We start from the raw sequence: 8,260 nt of genomic DNA, 5'->3' as shown, positions 1-8,260 counted from the left end.
AATAGATGCAGAAAGAAACATTTGACAAAGTACAGCATACTTTCTTGATCAAACTCTTCACAGTGTAGGGATAGAAGGTACATACCTCAATATCATAAAAGTCATCTAATAAGATCTAAATTCACATAAAAATCCACAGTGAATATCATTCTCAATGGGGAAAAACTGAGATATTTTCTCCTAAGGTCAGGAACATGGCAGGGATGTCCACTCTCACCACTGCTATTCAACATAGAACTAGAAGCCCTAACCATAGCAATCAGACAACAAAAAGAAATAAAAGCATTCACCGAGTACATGGGGAGATGGGGAGAAGTGAGTTGGGGGCAATTGGAGGAGGAGACAAACCATGAGAGACTGTGAACTCTGAGAAACAAACTGAGGGTTTTGGAGGGGAGGGGTTTGGGAAGTTGGGTGGGCCTGGTGGTGGGTATTAAGAAGGGCATGTATTGCATGGAGCACTGGGTGTGAAGCATAAACAATGAATTTTGGAACACTGAAAAGAAATTAAAAAAAAAATTAGGGGCGCCTGGGTGGCTCAGTGGGTTAAGCCTCTGCCTTCGGCTCAGGTCATGATTTCAGAGTCCTGGGATCGAGCCCCGCATCAGGCTCTCTGCTCAGCAGGGAGCCTGCTTCCCCCTCCCTCTGCCTGCCTCTCTGCCAACTTTTGATCTCTCTCTCTCTGTCAAATAAATAAATAAAATCTTTAAAAAAAATTAAAAAAAAAGCATTCAAATAGGCAAAGAAGCCATCAAACTCTCACTCTTTCTGGATGATACGATACTTTATGTGGAAAACTCCACCTCAAAACTGCTAGAACTCATACAGGAATTCAGTAAAGTGACAGGATATAAAATCGATGCACAGAAATCAGTTGCATTTCTGTACATCAACAACAAGACAAGAGAAATTAAGGAGTCAATCCCATTTACAATTGTACCCAATATCATAAGATACCTAGGAATAAATCTAACCAAAGAGGCAAAGAATCTGTACTCAGAAAACTGTGGAATACTCAGGAAAGAAATCGAGGAAGCCATACGAAATGGAAAAAAATTCCATGCTTATGGATTGGAAGCACAAATATTATGAAAATGTCTGTGCTTCCTAGAGCAATCTACATATTAAATGCAATCCTTATCAAAATGCCATAAACTTTTTCAAAGAAATGGAACAAATAATCCTAAAATTTGTATAGAACTAGAAAAGACCCTGGATAGCTAGAGGAATGTTGGAAAAGAAAACCAAAGTTGGTGGCATCACAATTCCAGACTTCAAGTTCTATTACAAAGCTGTCATCATCAAGCCAGTATGGCACTGGCACAAAAACAGACACATAGATCAGTGGAACAGAATAGAGAGCCCAGAAATAGACCGTCAACTCTATGGTCAGCTAATCTTTGACAAAGCAGGAAAGAATGTCCAATGGAAAAAAGACAGTCTCTTCAACAAATGGTGTTGGTAAAATTGGACAGCCACATGCAGAAGAATGAAACCGGACCATTTCCTTAAACCACACACAAAAATAGACTCTAAATGGATGAAAAACCTCAATGTGAGATAGGAATCTGCCAAAATCCTTGAGGAGAACACAGGCAGCAACCTCTTTGACCTCAGCCGCAGCAACTTCTTCCTAGAAATATCGCCAAAGGCAAAGGGAGCAAGGGCAAAAACAAACTATTGGGACTTCATCAAGATCAAAAGCTTTTGCACAGCAAAGGAAACAGTCAACAAAGCCAAAAGACAACTGACGGAATGGGAGAAGATATTTGTAAATGACATATCAGATAAAGGGCTAGTATCCAAAATCTATAAAGAACTTATCAAACTCAACAGCCAAAAAGAACAAATAATCCAATCAAGGAATGGGCAGAGGATATGAACAGACATTTCTCCAAAGGAGACATTTAAATAGCCACAGACACATGAAAAAGTGCTCCACATCACTTGGCATCAGGGAAATACAAATCGAAACCTCAATGAGATACCACCTCACACCAGTCAGAATGGCGAAAATTAACCAGTCTGGAAATGACAGATGTTGGCAAGGATGAGGAGAAAGGGGAATCTTCCTACACTGTTGGTGGGAATGCAATCTGGTGCAGCCACTCTGGAAAACAGCATGGAGATTCCTCAAAAAGTTGAAAGTAGAGCTACCCTATGACCCAGCAATCGCACTACTGGGTATCTACCCCAAAGATACAAATGTAGTGATCCAAAGGGACACCTGCCCCCCCAGTGTTTATTTATAGCAGCAATGTCCACAATAGCCGAACTATGGAAAGAGCCTAGATGCCCATCAACAAATGAATGGATAAAAATGAGAAATATGGATATATGTGTATATATATATATATATATATATATACATACAATGGAATACACACACACACACCCCCATACATACAATGGAATATTATGCAGCTATCAAAAATCCCTGAAATCTTGCCATTTACAATGATATGGGTAGAACTAGAGAATATTATGCTAAGGGAAATAATCAGCGAAAGACAATTATCATATGATCTCACTGATATGAGGAATTTGAGAAACAAGATAGAGGATGATAGGGAAAGAGAGGAAGAAATGAAACAAGATGAAACCAGAGAGGGAGACAAATAAGAAAGACTCTTAATCTCAGGGAACAAATAGGGTTGCTGGAGTGTAGGGGGATTGGAGGGATGGGATGGCTGGGTGATGGATATTGGAGAGGATATGTGCTATGGTGAGCACTGTAAATTGTGTAAGACTAATGAATCACAGACCTGTACACCTGAAATTAAAAAAAAAAAACAAAAACAACCAAACAAACAGAAAATGATACTAAGAATATTTACCAAGGTGATATTTCTTTTACCCTTATTAGATCATTCTAGTTAACATTATTGAGTCTGAACATTAGGTCAAAGAGCTAATATTTGAAAAAAAGGATTTATTCATTTTCTTTTCAGGCACACATTTATTGCTCCTTGTCCAAATATGTGTAAATTCTAAAAAAAAAAAAAAATCTGTAAATTCTGATTACCATTGTTAAAAATAATTATTTTATGTCTACCTATTCCACAAGGGTATCCTATGTTAGCAGAATCAAATATAAGGTAGACTGTTCTGGTATGGAGACAAAGAGGATATTGTAGATCAAGAACATGCATTAAACCCATAGGAGTAAAGTATAGTATTTGTAAACATTTAGGATGCTAATTTTAAGATGAGTGAAAAGTTGAATTTTAGAGCTTGAATTTGTACTTTTTTCTCGAGGTTCATATTCCAACACCGTTTCACAAGAATGCTATAGCAACCTCGTTGCCTCCTGTGGCCTTTGCTGTCGATGAGATTTCCAAATGAGCGCTGTTATTTAAACCCTCTCTGGGAGGCGTTGTATATGCAGGAAAGGAATGGTGTGCTGAAGAGCTAATGATGTCTTTCAGAAATTGCTAACCAAATTTTGTGCTTCCAGAGCTGTGTGGAAGAAACATTTTTGTTTATAAAGGAGGGCTTGTGCTTTCAAGTTAAAGTATTGCTCTGTCAGAAACATTTGCTGTTCTAAAGCTTCTCCATTATTAATAAAGCTATGTTGCAGTGTGACTCGGTGCTTATAAAAGTGTCTCCATGAACAAGTTTAGAGATAGTCTTCATTCTAATTTAAAAGTCATTGTAGAGATTCTTTGTTTTGTTTTCCTTCTTATGCTTCAGGCTGCTAATCTTTTGGCTGTTTTTTTTTTTTTTTTTTTTAGGTCTTCAGCATATGTATCCCAGTGAGTGGTCAGGGAGAATCCAAGAGGGCAAAGCACAAAACAATTAATTTAGCTTTTCAGCCAAAACAGTTTTAATGGCATCTAGTGCTGAAATTGACAATGAGGCCTCTCAATTACTTTCATCTTTCACTTCTCTGGTATAGCACAAGTCACATAATTATATTTCTCTTTAATTTCATGGATTTGTTAAAAAAAATCCTGCTTGTAATCAATACACAATGGATTATGTCATTCAATTTTTTGTATAATTTGCATCTAACATAGTATCTGAATCACAATGGATACCTAATTACATATTCTGAATAAGATTATTAAAATCACCAACTTTTGTTAAAATGTTTTAGAATTACCAAAGGAGAAGTAACATATGAAATGTTTTTTTCTCTTCTTAGCTTTTTTGAGATACAATCAACTTAAAACATTGTGTAAATTTAAGGCATATAACATGTTAATTTGATACACTTATGTATTGCAAAATGATTTCCAACATAGTGTTAGCTAACAATTCCATCATATCATACAGTTACCATTTCTTTTTTGTGGTGGGAACAATTAAGATCTACTCTTTTACCAACTTTCTAGTATAAACTACAGTTTTGTTAGTTATAGTCACCATGCTGTCTATTAGATCTCCTGCATGTATTGGTCTTATAAGTGGAAGTTTGACCAACCTCTCCCTGTTTCCCCTACCCCACAGCCTTTGGTAGCCACCTTTCTATTCTGTTTCTATGCATTTGGGTTTTTTAGATTCCACGTATAAGTGCTACCATACAACATTGGCCTTTTCATTTCTGACTTTTTCACTTAGCATAGTGCCCTCAGGGTACACCTGTGTTGTCACAAATGGCAGAATTTTCTTCTTTTTTATGTTATATATGTCTACTTTATCTATTCAACCTATGGTGGACACTTAGGTTACTTCCATATCTTTGCTATAGTAAATAATGCTGCAGTGAACATGGGAATACAAGTCTTTCTCTGAGATCCTATTTTCATTTCCTTTGGATAAATACCCAGAAGTGGGATTGCTGGATCATTCACCAACAGTGCAGATGGGTTCAATATTTCTTTGTCGATTTTTTGTCTGGATGATCTATCCATTGCTGAAGTGGGCTATTGTAGTCCCCTAATTTTTCATGGTGTTGTCTGTTTCTCCCTCTAGATCTGATGCCATTTGCTTACCATAATTAGGTGCTGTGATGTTGGGAGCATATATGTTTATGATTGGTGATCTTGATGAATTAGTCCCTTTATGCTTGTATAGTGACCTTGAAAGTCTACTTTGTTTGATGTAAGTATAGCTATCCCTACTTTATTTTGGCTTCTACTTGCATGGAATATCTTTTTTTTTTTAATAAAGATTTTTTGTTTATTTATTTGACAGAGAGAGATCACAAGCAGGCAGAGAGGCAGGCAGAGAGAGAGGAAGGGAAGCAGGCTCCCTGCTGAGCAAAGAGCCCGATGCGGGGCTCGATCCCAGGTCCCCGGGATCATGACCTGAGAGGAAGGCAGAGGCTTAACCCACTGAGCCACCCAGGCGCCCCTTGCGTGGAATATCTTTTCCCATGCCTTCACTGTGAACCTATATGGGTTCTTGAACTGAGGTGAATTCCTGTAGGCAGCATACAGTTAGGTTTTGTTTTTTTTTCAAAAATCATTCAGCCATTTTGTGCCTTTTGACTGGAGAATTCAATCTATTTACATTTAGACTGACTATTGATATGTGAGGACTTACTAATGACTAATGCCATCTTACTGTTTTCTGGCTATTTTATAGTTCCTTGTTCCTTTCTTTCTATCTTAAAGCTTGGTTTGTGAATTAATGATTATATATAGTAGTTTCCTTTGATTCCCTTCTCTTTATCTCTTTTGGATGTACTGTAGATTTTGGTTTTCTGATTTCCATGAAGATTACATAAAATATTTAATAGTTATAATAGCCTATTTTATGATGATAACTTTACTTCAGTTGCATACAACTCTACCCTTTTACTCTGTTCCTTTTGTATTTTTGATGTCATAATTCAGCTCTTTTTATTTTATTTGTTTATTTGTTTAGTTTTAAAGATTTTATTTATTTATTTGACACAAAGAGAGAGATCACAAGTAGGCGGTATGGGGGAGAAGCAGGCTCCCTGCTGAGCAGAGAGCCTGATGCGGGGCTTGATCCCAGGACCCTGAGATCATGACCCAAGCTGAAAGCAGAGGCTTAACCCTCTAAGCCACCCAGGTGCCCCTTCAGCTGTTTTTATATTGTGTTCATCAACAAATTATTGTATGTACAGTTATTTTTAATACTCTTGTCCTTTAACCTTTATAAAAGTTTAACTAGAGTTAAATGGTAAACATTCTGCCATATTGTAGTAGTAGAGTTTTATGAATTTGACTCTATACTAACCTTTATCAGTGTGTTGTATATTGTCATATGTTTTCATTTTACTAGTTAGCATCCTTTCATTTCAGCTTGAAAAACACCTTTCAGCATTTCTTTTAAGGCAGGTCTTGTGGTGAACCCCTTCAGCTTTTGTGTCTCTGGGAACCTTTTAATCTCTCCTTCATTCTTGGTTTGCAGTTTTGTTTTGTTTTGTTTTGTTTTTCAGCACTTTGAATGTATTATCCCACTTTCTCCTGACCTGTAAGGTTTCTGGTGGAAATTGCTGATGGCCTCTTGGGGGGTTTTTGTGTAAGTTACAAGCTTTTTTTCTCATGCTGCTTTTTTCTCCCTTTGTCTGACTTCTGACAGTTTTATGGTAATATGTCTTAAAGACGATCTCAAGTTGATTTTCTTTGGTGACTTTTGAGCTTCATGAATTTAGATACGCATTTCTCCCCAGCTTGGGGAAGTTCATAGTCATTCATTCTTTCTTTTTTTTTTAAAGATTTATTTTTATTTATTTGAGAGAGAGAGTTGGGGGGGGGGCAGAGACAGAGGTGGGAGGGAGAGAATCTCAAGCAGACTCCCCACCAAGCTTGGACAAGCCCAGTGCAAGTCTCAATCCCAGGATCCTGAGATCATGACCTGAGCAAAAATCAAGGGTTGGTCGCTTACCCTAACCAACTGAGCCACCCAGGTGCCCTGCTATTGTTTCTTTAAATAATCTCTCTGACCCTTTTCTTTCTCTTCTCTCTTGGGAATTCAGGTAACTCACAGTATTTCTTCTGGTTATGTGCCTCTTTTCATTCCTTTTCCTTTTTGTCCTCTGACTGAATAATTTCTAAGTTCCTGTCTTCAATCTCACAGATTCTTTCTTCTGCTGAAGTGAGCCTGCTGGTATTACTCTTTATTACAATTTTCATTTTGTTCATTGTATTCTTCTCCAGAATTTGTGTTTGGTTCTTTTTGTGTGTCTGTTTTTTGTCTCTTTGTTCAACTTCTCATTTTGTTTGTGTACTGGTTTTTCTGATTTCATCGGATGGTCTTTCTGTGTCTTAGCTCATTGAGTTTCCTTAAAAAAGCTATTTTGAGTTCTTTTTTGGGTAAATTACAAATCTCTGTAGTTTTGGGTTAAGTTACTGGGAGATTGTTTTGATCCTTTTATGAGATTGTGATAGCATATTTCCTTGTTTTTTTTTTTTGTTGTTGTTGTTGTTTTGTTTGTTTTTTAATGTTCCCTGAAGTTTTGCATTACTCTCTTTGCATTTGAAGTAGCAATCGCCTTCTCCAGTCTTTACTGTGTTCTGGAGAGAGTTCCATCCACCCACCCTGCTGGAAATTCTGAAGCTATCTCAGACTTTCTGTGGGTAAACCTACTCCATCTTCGTGCTCCCTCTTGTGGCAGAATGCTTAAGTGTGTATGTCTTCTCAGTCTTGTAACATAGGGGGCTGAGTGCTGACAACCACTCTCTGTTTTCCCAGAGGGGCACTAATCTCAAATTTGTGGTCTCTCTCTGGCCTGCAGATTTGGATGGCTTTCTGTACTTGCTCACTAACCCTCTGTCAAAGCCTGTGTGGGCGAGGCAAACGGAGCAGGGGAGGTGTCCCTGTGCCAGACTGGGGGGGAGTCATCAGTGACATGTTCCCAGGGACTCATGGGTGGGTTTCTTAGTGCAATCTGTGATGCAGATAGTAGGATCTGTCCTTTTAATGTCCTCTGAGAGTCCAATCTGCCCTTCTCCCTGTTTCTTCCCAGCTCCTCATGGTTCAATTCTTTTGATGTGGTGAGAGAGATGAGGATTTCGACAGCATCTCACGTAGCTGGGGAAGCTGGGTGCTCACTCACACCGTCTCCTTTTCCCCACAGGAGAAATCACAGGTGGAGAAAGATTCTTGCCTCTAATCTGTGCTGCCTTCAGGGATAGGGGTGACATGGTAAAGGTCAAACTGCTCCCCTTAGACCCCCCTCAGTGTGTCCAAACTCCCATTATTATTATTATTTTTTTTTGCTCCAATGGGGTGCTGGAACTTCTCTTTTAGAAACCTGAACCTCCAAAAAGAGTCTCTCACACAGGGGTGATTCTAAGTCTGTATTCTCCAGGGATCCCTGGACCATAGCCAAGAGGACCTG

This window comes from Enhydra lutris, unplaced genomic scaffold (assembly GCF_002288905.1).
Source record: "Enhydra lutris kenyoni isolate GAN:26980312 unplaced genomic scaffold, ASM228890v2 scaffoldscaffold36, whole genome shotgun sequence".
In the NCBI taxonomy this organism is placed as follows: domain Eukaryota; kingdom Metazoa; phylum Chordata; class Mammalia; order Carnivora; family Mustelidae; genus Enhydra; species Enhydra lutris.
The sequence above is the reverse complement of the archived record's forward strand: the minus strand, read 5'-3'. Positions refer to the sequence as shown.